Source organism: Macaca thibetana, chromosome 8, assembly GCF_024542745.1.
Source record: "Macaca thibetana thibetana isolate TM-01 chromosome 8, ASM2454274v1, whole genome shotgun sequence".
Lineage (NCBI taxonomy): Eukaryota > Metazoa > Chordata > Mammalia > Primates > Cercopithecidae > Macaca > Macaca thibetana.
In genome coordinates, this window is record NC_065585.1 from 85,409,071 (window position 1) to 85,424,383 (window position 15,313).

Genomic DNA, 15,313 nt, shown 5'->3' on the forward strand with positions numbered 1-15,313 from the left:
ATCAGATGGTAATTTGGTAACCACAGGAGTGGAGTCTCTAGTGTTCACATTCTCTTAGACATATGTCACATGACACCAACTTGGCATTGCACACACTGTTCTGCTTATTTATTTGATATGAAATGAGTTGATTTTACTGGACTATATCTCTTCATACATGCAGAATTCCCATTGAAGTAAAGAACCCTTCTGTTTACCATTGAAGTTTATCATCATTCTGTTTATCATAATGAAGTAAATGGGAGCTCTGTGCACACAAGGAATGAGGCAGCCAGCAAAATCAAGCCCTAAATACCAGAAATCTGGATAGAGGCCAAGGATGAACTGGCATGAAAATGGAATTACCATCTTGCCTTTACAGCTGGTCTCTTCAAACGGAATGGTAGAATATGGCAGGATGCACTGCAGAAATGGTACCTCTGCACCGCATTTAGTCTCTGGGCAGAGGACTGGAGCGCATGGTTGTCAATCTGCCACTGGATCCGTGGGACCACTTTCATCAACCCTTTATGAAATTAATTAATCTAAGAGAAAATGAAAGTGAAGCAAAGTTATCTTGGAAGTAAAAAAAGAAATTCATCTTGTAACGAAATGGTAAGTTCAATAATTTGAAAGGAAACGGTGTCTGAAGAAATGATCTTAGCCACATTACAGCATGAGGTTCCCTCTGACCCACCCACACCCACCACAAACACTCATTTTCTGAAGGGCAAGATTGTCTCAGGTCTTATCGGCACTAACTGCATTATGAAGGCACACAGAATACAATCAGATCTCTCCCCTTCATAATGTAGATGTTGTCTTTTTAAAGCAAGCTTGATTATATTCTGAATAGGTCAGTCTGTGTGCCTGACATTTCTCCTCAGTTTCCTGTGACCTTTTAATAAGAATGACTTGGTTTTGCACTGCAGAAAATGGAACTGTCCCTTTTCAATCAGTGAATATGAGAAGCACAGTGTGAACATATCACATTTTCTGTACTGCATTATTACTCACACAACAACAAAGTCTATGAAACCCTATCTTTCTTTAAAAACATGTGTCCTATTTGGCTTTAATTTTGTCTTCTTCTGCTGCTCATTCACCTACATTTGTAAATATTTAAACCAATGTGCAGTCACATTTGCTCAGGGAAGGTAACAAATTAATAAATTCTCTGTTGAACGAATCTGACTTTTATAATGTATGCTTAAACAGATGTCATCTTTGAATAGTATGGCAAAGAATTATTAACATGGACCTTTCATGGTTATAGAAAGACAATTATCAACAGTAATCCAATTTCTAACATTTCAGAATTGTTGCTCTTGATTAGGTTTCAGTTACAGAGGATTCAACCAGACACATCATCAGCGGTCAGACAAACACAAGAACGGTCTCCAGCCTGCCTATGCAATGCTATAACTACCACGTCACGGGGGCCAGCCTCCCGACTCCCCACAGGAATACTGATGTCTGTGAAACTCACAATAGGTAGCCCTTATGCACAACCCTAGAAATGCAGGGTCACACTGCTGAATTCACACATGCTGGAAAGGAATGGGTACACATTTTATTCCCACAACTGAACTGGGCTTCCTAATGTAGAAATTTCATGTGACTAATTACACAAAAGTAAGCACAGAAAAGGTAACTAACCTGGTAACTAACCTGTGATGTGAGCAGGAGCACCAACCATTAAAGGACATCTGAGAAGTTGAATGGGGAAGTGAAACCGAAATATGTATTTAGCACTCATGGCAGCAAGACACGTGGAAGACACTGAGCCATACACTCAAGAATTCTGCAAGGATGGCCTCTGTCCTTGCAGAGGCAGAAAGGAATCAGACCTTCAACAATTAAGGACCCTAAAAAGAATATAATTGCAAGGTGAGGTATGCGATATAAAGAACATAACTAGAATGCATTAGTAGAGACAAATGAATTTAGATAGGAGTTGACAAACTTGCTTTAATAAGCAAGATAGTAAATATTCGGGAGTTTGGAGACCACATTTCATATCTACTGCATATTTTTTCTGGAACACTTTTGAAGCATAGAAATGATTTTTACTTAGTTCAAGGGTCTTACAAAAACAAGGCAAAGGCCGAAACCAATTTGTGGGCCATAGTTTGCCAACCCCTAATGACAAAAGAGGAAGATAGGAGCCAGAGAACAATTATGCACAAAGGTCCCAAGGTGCAAAATCAAAGCCAGCCCAGGTGATGTGTTCACCTCAGAAAGGAGGAGAGAACCGAGGCTGGGGGGCCATGTGCTGGGCTTCATTGGTGGCAGTGAGGGATATAAACATTATTCTTCATTGGTGGCAGTGAGGGATATAAACATGATTCTAAAGGCAGAAAGCCACTGAATAGTTTTGAGCGAGGGAAATAATATAATCCAATTTATGTTGTTAAAAGGCCAGTTTCCCTCCTGTGTAGAAAATTAGCATGAGTTTTATATAGAGAGTGATGCCCAGAAGGTGCCACTGGTGAGAGGGAATCGGGAGAGGGTGAGCAGACAGGGTGGAGTGGAGCTGGCTGAGAACAGGAGATGGATGAACACCTGTTCCTTCCTTTGCAGGGCTCTGTCATGCCTCCTCAATGCATGCAGGCTAAAGGTATCTTCCATCTTGCTGCTTCTAAGGCTCTTCTAGTAGGGCTATTGCTCCTGCACATTATTTTCTATTCTTTTAATTTCCAAGAACCTAATTTTGAACTTAAAAAATATGCACTTTCTCTAATGTGATTGTTCAATTAACAATATTTTTTAAAGTATGAATGTGTCTACTTAGAGGAAACTCTTCAGGAATTTTCTAGCTGAGAATGGGGGTAGAAGAACAAAAACAAGTACCTGGAGCCAAGGAGAAAGGCTATAGTATAAAAGGGTCAGCAGGAAAGATTTATGAGATCACAGGTGTCCTCCTTTTCCCATGTTTTCCCCTCTTCTAGAATGGGGAATAAACTTAATTAGAGTGCCTGGACATAGAGGGCACAGAAATCAATTGTTTACTGTCTCCAGGAAGTGATTCACCTTTTCTAGTTTCACACTTTTCCCTGCCTCGTCCGGAGACTTAGCACGCTCCTGCCAAAGTCTCCCCTCCTATAAAACTGAGCTCAGGACTCACTTTTTTTGCGATGCTTCCAAAGGAAAAAAGAAACCCTTGCCTGCTTTATTTGGTGACTGCATATGTGTGCATCTGTGCTTGGGACCTCCTGGATTCAGCGCTTCTTCTTGGCTTTGGGTACTTGTTTCTGTTCTTCCATCCTTTCTCAGCCAGGGCACTCACACACTCCAGGACGATGTCTACTTTATGAAGCTTCCCCCAAAAGGGATGCCCAAGGTGATACTAAGGAGAGTATCAGAAGTAGGGTCATCCACATAAAAACAAACACTACCAATGTGATATAACTCAAATATCACAAAGGGGAAAACTTCCCAAAATTTGTCCCTTAATCACCTATCAAGGGCTTCAGAAATTCCCACTACTTCTTTAGGTCGAGCCAACGATTTTTAAAGTATCTTACACAGAATACTATTTCCCTAAAAGCCTCTATTTAAAAAAATAAAACAGCTAGATGTGGTCAAATATATTTGGGGTATCTTATACATTAACTTTCTCTCTTGGAAACCAGTAAAGCAGATTAACACATTAAAGACTCCGACCCTGTTAAACTTGACTCGGACCAACTGTTTGCAGTTCTTTGACCACAAAGTCTATTTTTCTTCTAACACATACTAGTTCCTCAAAACACTTTGGACAGTACTTACTTCAGGCGTTTCCCCCAGCAGGGCTAGCGTAGAGAGTTGGGGGGAGAAAGCAGCCATTTCTTGAGTGGTGTGACCCATTAACACTCAACCCCAACTCAAATTAGCTCCTTGCACAAAGAAAGTAACTCGAGATTGGAGATGGGGGAGGGAGAACAGCATGCCCAGCCTTGGGCCATTTCCTGGAAGGGCTGGCAGGGCCCTTCGAGAGTCAGCTCATGGTCATGTCCACATGAAGCCCAATCCCTCACCACTAGGCATTGTTGGAGAGTGAATGGGCTGCAGAGCAAGACACAACTCTTGGCAGAATGGGTGTCTCAGCGTGGAAGAACAGGCCCTTTGCCTCAGACAGAGTTGGATTAAAATCCAGGCCTTTTTTTTTTCCAGCTGCGTGGGTTGCCCAGTAAGCTCTGGATTCTTCAGCTGTAAAATGGGGTTAATGATGTTGAGGTAGGATTGGTGAAAGCATAAAGTTAATTTTCTCAAAGTAACTAATATACTATGACAAATAGGAAAAGCTATATAAATCGAATATCTGAGAGAACTTTAGAAAGTGGTTTCAAGGACTATACTTAAATTTAGTCACAATTATCACTTTTCATCTGATTCAAATCTTCCCTCATGCAAATTTAAATCAAGTATTAATTTTCTTCAATTACATTCTAGCCTAAATATATGTTTAGCCCATATATCTTATTTTCATTATAATAGGAAATATCTAATGATACATAATTTTAGAGAAATAAATAACAATTACTGATGGAATTAAAAATGATGAACTTCTGGCCCAGTGACACATGGGTGGGTATTGGTTTATGTTAATTTCAAAATTATGTATGCATTTCTTAAACATAAGGCTTTTCCATTAAATGTACTTCCTATTTAGTTTTGTTTTACTTGTATATTTATTTCATCAGTAGGCAAAGAATGATTTTTTTTTTGTATCAAGTTAGCCTTAAGATAGAAAGCGACTCAGTTTGGGCAAGGAAAAAATAAAATGCCTAGTGGATAGTCATCAGAATTCTGCAGCTGCCCAAAATACTCTTAAAAATCAGCTGTGCTTACCATCTTTAATTTTGACGGTGAAATGTTTTTGGCCCAGATAACACAGTATTTGCTACACAAAAGCAAATCAAAACACATCTACCCATGTAAATGTCATGAAGGAAGGCAAATTATACGGAGGTGTTTTGTTCATATGTCTAACTACAGGCAGCTTAAATTGAAAAGAATCTCATTATCTCAGGCCTACCATATGTATATGTGCATATAAGTAGAAGGAAAACAAACTCAAAATATAGCCTCAGCTGGTAGGATTGTGAGAGCCAGTCCAAGCACTTTAAATGAAATGCTGCATATTAGCTTTAATCCTTCTGACACACATACTCCAGCAACCGTCAGGTCAAGAGTGGATAAGGGCACTGATATTTTTTACACTCAGAATTTATTAAAAATTAAGGAAATCTCAAAACAATATTACAAAAGTCGCACCATAATTTAAATATTTCCACTTAACAAATTAACATTTTAACTTAAAAATCCAATGCAATATAAATGTGCTTCTCATGCGATAATTACAAAAAAAAATTACTGCAAATGGAGTGTCTAGTAATAGGAAAAGAGAATAAAGCTCTATGACTAACATTTTCTTTCATTTATGTCAGAGTTTCTCTGTAATAATGTGTACATCATCACTTGGTAATAACATATGACCCCATTAAAAAATGGGCAAAAGACATGAACAGACACTTCTCAAAAGAAGACATTCAAGCAGCCAACAAACACGAAAACATTCTCACCATTAATTATCAGAGAAATGCAATAAAAACCATCATGAGATACCATCTTACACCAGTCAGGAGAGCTATTATTAAAAAGTCAAAAAACAATAGATGTTGGTGAGGCTGTGGAGAAAAGGAAACACTTATACACTGTTAGTGGAAATGTAAGTTAGTTCAGCCACTGTGGAAAGCATTTTGGAGACTTCTCAAAGAACTTAAAACAGAATTATCATTTGACCCAGCAATCCCATTACTGGGTATATAACCAAAAGAAAACAAATAACTCTACCAAAAAGACACATGCACTAGTATGTTCATTGTAATACTATTAACAATGGCAAACATAATCTAGGTGCCCAACAACAGTGGATTGGATAAAGAAAATATGGTACATATACACCATTGAATACTATGCAGCCATTAAGAAAAAAACAAAATCATGTCTTCTGTAGCAACATGGATGCAGCTGGCAGTCATTATCCTAAGCAAATTAATGCAGGAACAGAAAGCCAAATACTACGTGTTAGATACTCATGGACATAAAAATGAGAACAATAAACACTAAGGACTATGGGGGGTGGGGTGTAGGAATGGACAGGAGCGAGGGTTTAAAAAAATAACTGTTGGGGACATATGCAAAAATGTCATCATCACTGGTCGTTAGAGAAATGTAAATCAAGACCACAATGAGATTCCATCTCTCGCAAGTTAGAATGGCGACCATTAAAAAGTCAGGAAACAACAGATGCTGGAGAGGATGTGGAGAAATAAGAAGGCTTTTACACTGTTGGTGGGAGTATAAATTAGTTCAACCATTGTGGAAGACGTGTGGCAATTCCTCAAGGACCCAGAACTAGAAATACCACTTAACCCAGCAATTCCATTATTGGGTATGTACCCAAAGGATTATAAATCATTCTACTATAAAGATACACACACGTATGTTTATTGCGGCAATATTCACAATAGCAAAGACTTGGAACGAACCCAAACGTCCATCAATAATAGACTGGATAAAGAAAATGTGGCACATATAGACCGTGGAATACTATGCAGCCATATAAAAGGATGAGTTTACATCCTTTGCAGGGACATGGATGAAGCTGGAAACCATCATTCTCAGCAAACTATCACGAGGACAGAAAACCAAACACGGCATGTTCTCACTCGTAAGTGGGAGCTGAACAATGAGAACACACAGACACAGAGAGGGGAATAACACACACTGGGGTCTGTTGGGGGCTGGGGGGTCTGGGGGAGGGATAGCATTAGGAGAAACACCTAATGTAAATGATGAGTTGATGGGTGCAGCAAACCAACATGGTGCATGTATACCTATGTAACAAACCTGCACATTGTGCACATGTACCCCAGAACTTAAATTATAGTTAAAAAATAAATAAGTAAATAAACAAAATAACTGTTGGGTACTATGCTTAGTACCTTGATGATGACATCATTCGTACCTCAAACCTGAGCACCACACAATATACCCAGGTAACAAAGTTGTACATGTACCCTCTGATTGTAAAATAAAAGTTGAAAATAAAAAAAAAAACCAAATATAAGACCATTGTGAGTATGAAGATCAGGCAAACGTGTCCTCATCATCACCCACCAATGACAAGCCAGGTTGCCAACAAAACTCTTCCTTTTATTGATAATGCCCTAAAGAAGAAATTTAAGGATGTCATCTAAATTCACAATCGGCATTAATATTAGGTATAACCTAATTCAAAACGATTTAATGACAGACGAGAAAACTGAGACTGAGGAGGACTAAGTGACTTGCACATAGCACACAGCTTATAAAATCCTCATTAAGACCAAGAACTAGGTTCCTTGAGCAAATTGCCAAAATATTTTTAATATATCTAATTTTAAAACACAAACCTAGGACCTAGATCTATTTGGTATCATGAAGGGAATGAGAAAAATCTCATTTGATAATTAATATATTCCTAAAATAATTTAATAAATGATTAACACTGAATACAGAATATGCTGTGCACTTACATTTATTCATAAAAGATAACTATGTATGTGCTATTCTAATCAAAGAAACTAGATAAACAAGTATAATACAGTAGGATAAAATGATACATGGAATCTTTCTAATAAATGCATAAAAGTTGTACTAAAAAAGTCATAAATAATTAACTTTAGAAGAGGGTTTTGCTATAAACAAAAACAATGAAAGAGAAATTTTACTTCTCATTTTATTATTGTCTTCTCTGTTTTATTTTTGTAAACATAGTTCTCTTTTATTTTATAAAGAAGCAACCAAGCTCTGAGGCTGGGGAAAGAACCACCTGAAAGAATTAGAGAAAACAGTACCCAGCAGCACTCACATGACACAGGGACTGGAACCTGTCTGACCAACCAGACTACAAATACTCATAATTCTTGTGGAACTGGGTAAGATACAGGAAATGGTAGAAAAACTTCCGTAGAGGAAAGTAATCAGCACTAGTCTAGGACTCTCCTAATCTTAAAAGCAAGGCCTGAAGGATCAAGCTATTTTTAAGTAACTTAACATTGACTGAGAAGCAAGCAAAAGCATATTTATAAATTATCCTTCTACCCATAAGGATAAAATTCATAATGTCTGTTATCCACTTAAGTTGCCAGACATGCAAACAAGCAGGAAAATATATCCTCTAATGAGGAGAAAGTTAACTATTTAGAAAAAAACAAAAATTGACATAAATGTTAGGATTAGCAACCAAGTACATTAAAACAATTCATATAATTGCACTCCAAATGTTCAAAACATTAAGCAGAGACATGAAAGTTCTGAAAAAGAACTAAATTAAATTTCAAGAGATGAAAACTCCAGTGTCTGGGATGAAAACTATATCAGATAAGATTAATGGCAGAGTAGACATTGCAGAAATTATTATTGACCTTAATAATTTAGCAATATAAACAATTCAAAATTAAATATAAAGAGAAAGAATTTTTAAAGCTGAATAAATATATGAGCTTTAGGCCACAACAAAGTGGCCTAATATACAAGTATTTGCAATCTCGATAAGGGAAAGAGAGCATTATACAAAAAAAGTTTGAAAAAATAATGGTCAGGGATTTTTTAAATATGATGATAGTTATAAATCTGCAGATCCAAGATAATCAATGTATTCAAACACAATAAATCTGAAGAAAATGACACCAGGGCAATTCATCATCAAACTGCTCAAAACTAGTGATAGAGAAAATCTTTTCAGGTGGCCAGAATCAAAGACAGGTTACACATCAAAGAAGAAGATAAGGATGAGAGCAGGTTTCTCATACAAACAACAAAAACAAGAAAAAGTTAAACAACATATTTAGAGCAATGAAAAAAAAATCCCAATGTACAGTTTTATACCCAGCAAAAAGATCTTTTCAAAAAAAATTTTTTTTAGAACAAAGCTACACTATAAGAAATACCAAAGTCTTCCAAGAAGAAGGAAAATTATATCAGATGGAGAGGGTATGGATCTGCAGAAAAAATCAAAACAACACAAATGCTAATTATTTGAATAAATATGTAAGATTTTCAAAAAATACATTTTTTAAAATAACTCGCTGCTAAAACAAAAATAATATGAGTATAGTGTGGGGCTTAAATATTGGAGAAAGTAGAAGGTATGACAACAATAGTAGAAGTGCCTGGAGGGAACAAATGAGTGTCTCCTGCACTATACATGATGTGTTCAATATAATTTGGAGGTAGAGTGTGCAAAGTTAAAGATACACATTTTGAGCATTTCACATCCAAAAGTCCAGAACTTGAAATGCTCCAAAATTCAGAATTTCTTAAGTTCCAACATGATGCTCAAATAAAATGCTAATTGAAGCACTATAGATTTCAGATTTTCAGATTTGGAATGCACAATCAGTAAGTATACGCAATGCAAATATTCCACAATTTGAAAAAAATTTGAAATCCAAAACACTTCTGTTTCCAAGCATTTCAGATAAGGGATGCTCCACCTGTATATTTTTTAAAAACATACTAAAATAACAAAACAACAAGTTGTGGCGAATAAGCCAACAGCAATAACCAAAAAAAAAAAGAAATTATTTTAAAACAATTAAAAAATCATAAAAGATACCCAAAAGAAAGAAGAAAATAAAGGAAAGGGTAGCAAAGAATAGATGAAACAACTGGAAAGTGAATAGCATGATAATAGAATTAAATCTAACCATAAATTCAAACTAAACATGCCAATTCAAAGGCAAATGTCAGACTGGATAAAAAAACAAAGATTTGACTATATGCCACATCAAAGGAGCACAATTTAAGCATAAAGATACCAATGGGTTTAAAATTAAAGAAATAAAAGATGGAAAGGGAAACTGACAACACTAATCAAAAGAAAGCTGAAGTGGCCATATTAACATCAAAGAAGACTTCAAAATGAAGAATATTGTCATAGATAAAAGTCATTTCATAATAATAATAAAGTACACTTATCGAGATTGCATAACAACTCTAAACGTGTACGTACTTAAGACAGAATTTGAAAGTACATGATGAAAAAAAAAAGAACTGCAAGGAGGAATAGAAATGTCCACTATAATAGTCAGAGATTTCAGAATCCTATTTTCAATATCTGATAATACATGTAGACAGAAAATCTGTAAGACTTTTACAAAAGACTTGAACAATGCTATCCATCAATTTGATCTGGTTGGTATTTATAGAACACTCTAAGCAAAAATAGCAGAATATATATTTACTTAAAGTACACACAAAATACTTACCAATATAAACAATATTTGGTCATAAAAAAGTTTTAATATTTTTAAAAGGAGAACATACAAAGTATTTTCTTTGACCACAATAGAATTCAATTAGAAATCAATAACAGAGAGATCTCTGAAAAATCGTCAATATTTGGAAACTAACACTGTTAAATAACACTTGCATCAAAGAAGAAAACCAAAAGGGAAAGAGAAAGTAAAGTGAACTGAATGAAAATGAAAGCACATATATTAAAATAAGAAGAATATTGCTAAAGCAGTACTTATAGAAAATTTGTAATATTAAATACATATGTTACAAAATAATAAAGGTTTAAATCAATTATTTCAATTTCTACATTAAGAAATTTGAAAAAAAAATGCAAATTAAAGTAAACAAAAGAAAGAAAATAGTAAAAATGAAAACAAAAATCAGCTGGGTATTGTAGCACATGCCTTTAGTCCAAGCTACTCAGGAGGCTGAGGTAGGAGGATCATTCAAGCTCTGGAGTTTGAGGCCAGCCTAGACAAAACAGTGAGATCTCTCCTCAAAAACAAAAACAAACAAATCAATGCAATAAAAAATAGAAAAATACTAGAGAAAGCCAATGAAACCAAAATCTCTTTTATTGAGAAGATTTATAAAAGTGATATATTTTATCCAAACTAATCAGGAAAAAAAAATGAGAGAATAAAAAAACTACTAATAATAACAATGAAAGAAGCATCATCGGTACAGATTCTATAGTTAACAGTAAGATAATAAGAACTTATCATGGACAACTTGATGCCAAGTAATTTGATAACTTAGATAAAATGAAAAAATTCTTTATAAGATTAAAAACTACCAAACCTCACTCAGAAAGAAATACATAACCTGAATAAGCCTATTTCTATGGAAGAAATTTAATTTTCACTTAAAAACTATCCCACAAAGATAACTCTAGGTCTAAATAGGTTCATTGGTGAATTCTACCACAGTTTTAAGGAAGAAATAGTACTAGTTTTAAACAATTTCTTCCAGAAAATTGAAGAGGAGAGAATAATTCCCTGTTCATTCTACGATGCCAGCATTACCCCAGACAAAAATGCTTAAGAAAAGAAGACTACAGGCCAATATGTTTCATGACTGTAGAGGTAAATATTGTAAACAAAATTTTAGCACAATGGCTCCAAAATATATAAAAAGACATACATATAATGTTCAACTATAATTAATCCCAGCAAAGGATTATATTACATGTATATCATACATATATATTACATTTCTATTATATGTACATATACATATAAAGATCAAGTATAATTAATCCCAGAGAAGTAAGGGTTTATTGCCAGCTATTCTGTATTTTGATGTGATATTAAAAGATATGCTTAAGTTTTTATTGATTGGGCTTGCAGCATATTTAAATAGTTTCTCACTATGTTTTATAGTTTTTAGGGTAGAGGTTTTCCACAGCTTTTGTTAGGAATACAATTAATATTTGTATACTAACTTATACCCTGCAACCTTGCCAACCTCACTTGCTAGTTTCAGTACTTAGTAGATAATATAGGATTTTCTATATAAAACTATCATGCCATCTGTGAATATAGCTTTACTTATTCCTTTCCAAACTGGATGCATTTTATTTCTTTGTCTTGCCTTACTGTACTGGTAGAACCTCCCCTATAAAGTTGAATACTCTTATTCTTGACAGTCTTCTGCTATTAAGTACACTGTTAGTTTTAGGGTTTTGTAGATGCCATTTATTAGGTTAAGAAATTCCCCTTCTATCCCTACTAGGTTGAGAACTTTAATAAGAAATGGATGCTTAATTTTCTCAAATGCTTTTTCTGCATTAACTGATATGACCACATCAACAGACATAAAAAACTACCATTTAATATTACATCAAAAAATATGAAATACTTAGTGATAAGTCTGACAAAAGATGTCTAAGTCTTGTGTAGTAAAAACTGCCAAACATTGGTGAGAAATGTAAGAAGACCTAAATAAACAAAGATATACTGTGGCCATGTGACAGAAAACTCAATATTTCACAGATTAAAATTCCTTCAAAGAGAGATGCAAATGAAGCAAGGCAACAATTAGCTGAGAGGCTCTCCAGAAAAGGAAGGTTCCAGGGAGAAGGAACTGCAAGAGCAAATACCATGAAACAGGAGCATGATAGGTGTTTAAGGAACAAAATGTGACCATATGGCTGGAGTGCAGAAAGCAGGCAAAGAGAGAATGGGGATGAGATTAGAGAATTATCCAAGTGCCAGATTATGTAAGGCTAAAAACATGGAGTTTGGAACCCATTGAAAAGTTATAAACAAAAGAGTATTGTAATCCGATTTGGGTTTTACAGGGAGGCAAGACAGAAGCACAAACATCGCTGAGAAAGTAATTTCAATAACCCAGTAGTAGGGTGGTGGTCGAAATCAGACTGGTAAAGGTGGAAATCATGAGAAATGGTTGAATTAGGAATGAAACCACAAAATTCTACCAAACTTGCAAAGAAGACCTAACATCAATATCTTCAAACAATTCCAAAAAATTGAAGAGGAGAGAATTCTGTCTAACTCATTCTACAAGATCAGTAAACCCTGATACCCCAGTAAGAAAAGAATACAATTATTTAAAAAAGAAAAAAAAAATCCACAGGCCAATACCTCTAATGAACCTAGACACAGAAATCCTTAACAAAATACTAAAAAATTGAATCCAGCAGCACGTCAAAAAGATAAAATATATCATGATCAAATGGAATTTATATCAGGGATGCAAGCATGGATCAACATACACAAATCAACAAATGGGATACATCACATCCATAGAATAAAGGACAAAAATCACATGTTTATCTCCATAGATGCAGAAAAACCATTTGATAAAATTTGACATCCTTTAACAATAAAAACTCTCAACAAGCTAGACATAAAAGGAACATACCTAAACATAAAGACCACATGTGACAAACCCACAGTCATCATCACACCAAATGGGGAAAAGCTGAAAGTGTTTCCTCTAATAACTGGAACAAGATAATGATGCTCACTTTTACCACTTGATTCAACATAGTACTGAATCTCCTAGCTACAGCTACTAATCATAAGAAAGAAATAAAATGCATCCAAGTTAGAAAAAAGTAATTCATATTATCTGCTTTTGCAGATGACATGATTTTGTATAGAGAAAAACCTAAAAATTTCACCAAAAAACTTTTATATCTGATAAATAAATTCTTTAAAGTTGCAGGATATAAAATCAGTGTACAAAAATCAGTCGTGTTTCTATACACCAATAATGAAGTAGCTGAGAAATAAATTTAAAAGGCAATCCTGAAGATGGCCAAATAGGAACAACTCCAGCCTCCCGCTCCCAGCAAATGCAGCTCATCGCCAGCAATGGAACAAAGCTGGATGGAGAATGAATTGGACAAGTTGAGAGAAGAAGGCTTCAGTCGATTAAACTTCTCAGAGCTAAAGGAGGAACTACGTATCCAGCGCAAAGAAACTAAAAACCTTGAAAAAACAATGGATGAATGGATAACTAGAATAATCATTGCAGAGAAGACCTTAAAAGAACTGATAGACATGAAAACTATAACACGAGAAATACATGACAAATGCACAAGCTTCAGTAACTGACTCGATCAACTGGAAGAAAGAGTACCAGCGACTGAAGATCAAATGAATGAAACGAAGTGAGAAGAGAAGTATGGAGAAAAAAAGAGTCAAAAGAAACAAACAAAGCCTCCAAGAAGTATGGGATTATGTGAAAAGACCAAATCTACGTCTGATTGGGGTGCCTGAAAGTGAGGGGGAAAATGGAACCAAGTTGGAAAACACTCTGCAGGATATCATCCAGGAGAATTTCCCCAACCTAGTAAGGCAGGCCAACATTCAGATTCAGGAAATACAGAGAACGCCACAAAGATACTCCTCGAGAAGACCAACTCCAAGACACATAATTTTCAGATTCACCAAAGTTGAAATGAAGGAAAAAATGTTAAGGGCAGCCAGAGAGAAAGGTCGGATTATACACAAAGGGAAGCCCATCAGAGTAAAAGCAGATCTCTTGGCAGAAACTCTCCAAGCCAGAAGAGAGTAGGGGCCAATATTCAACATTCTTAAAGAAAAGAATTTTAAACCCAGAACTTCATATCCAGCCAAACTATGTTTCATAAGTGAAGGAGAAATAAAATCCTTTACAGACAAGCAAATGCTTAGAGATTTTGTCACCACCAGGCCTGCCCTACAAGAGACCCTGAAGGAAGCACTAAACATGGAAAGGAACAACAGGTACCAGCCATTGCAAAAACATGTCAAAATTTAAAGTCCATTGATGCTAGGAAGAAACTGCATCAACCAGCGAGCAAAATAACCAGCTAATATCATAATGACAGGATCAAGTTCACACATAACAATATTAACCTAAAATGTAAATGGACTAAATGGTCCAATTAAAAGACACAGACTGGCAAATTGGATAGACTCAAGACCCATCAGTTTGCTGTATTCAGGAGACCCATCTCACATGCAGAGACACACATAGGCTCAAAATAAAGGATGGAGGAAGATCTACCAAGCAAATGGAAAACAAACAAACAAAAAAAGCAGGGGTTGCAATCCTAGTCTCTGATAAAACAGACTTTAAACCTTCAAAGATGAAAAGAGACAAAGAAGGCCATTACATAATGATAAAGGGATCAATTCATCGGGAAGAGCTAACTATCCTAAATATATATGCACCCAATACAGGAGCACCCAGATTCATGAAGCAAGCCCTTAGAGACTGACAAAGAGACTTAGACTCCCATACAATAATAATAGGAGACATTAACACCCCACTGTCAACATTAGACAGATCAATGAGACAGAAAATCAACAAGGATATCCAAGAATTGAACTCAACTCTACACCAAGCGGACCTAAAAGACATCTACAGAACCCTCCACCCCAAATCAACAGAATATACATTCCTCTCAGCACCACATCACACTTATTCCAAAATTGACCACATAGTTGGAAGTAAAGCACTCGTCAGCAAATGTAAAAAAACAGAA

At 35.5% G+C, this 15,313-nt stretch overlaps 1 long non-coding RNA gene across 1 annotated transcript in view; it reads right to left on the bottom strand.

Annotated features, from left to right (window-relative positions):
- Positions 1-15,313, bottom strand: part of LOC126961687 (uncharacterized) — a 139,800-nt gene that overhangs the window by 33,536 nt on the left and 90,951 nt on the right. The window contains exon 2 of the long non-coding RNA XR_007728390.1: positions 346-524. This is a non-coding gene — a long non-coding RNA (uncharacterized LOC126961687). The remainder of the gene's footprint in view (positions 1-345; positions 525-15,313) is intronic.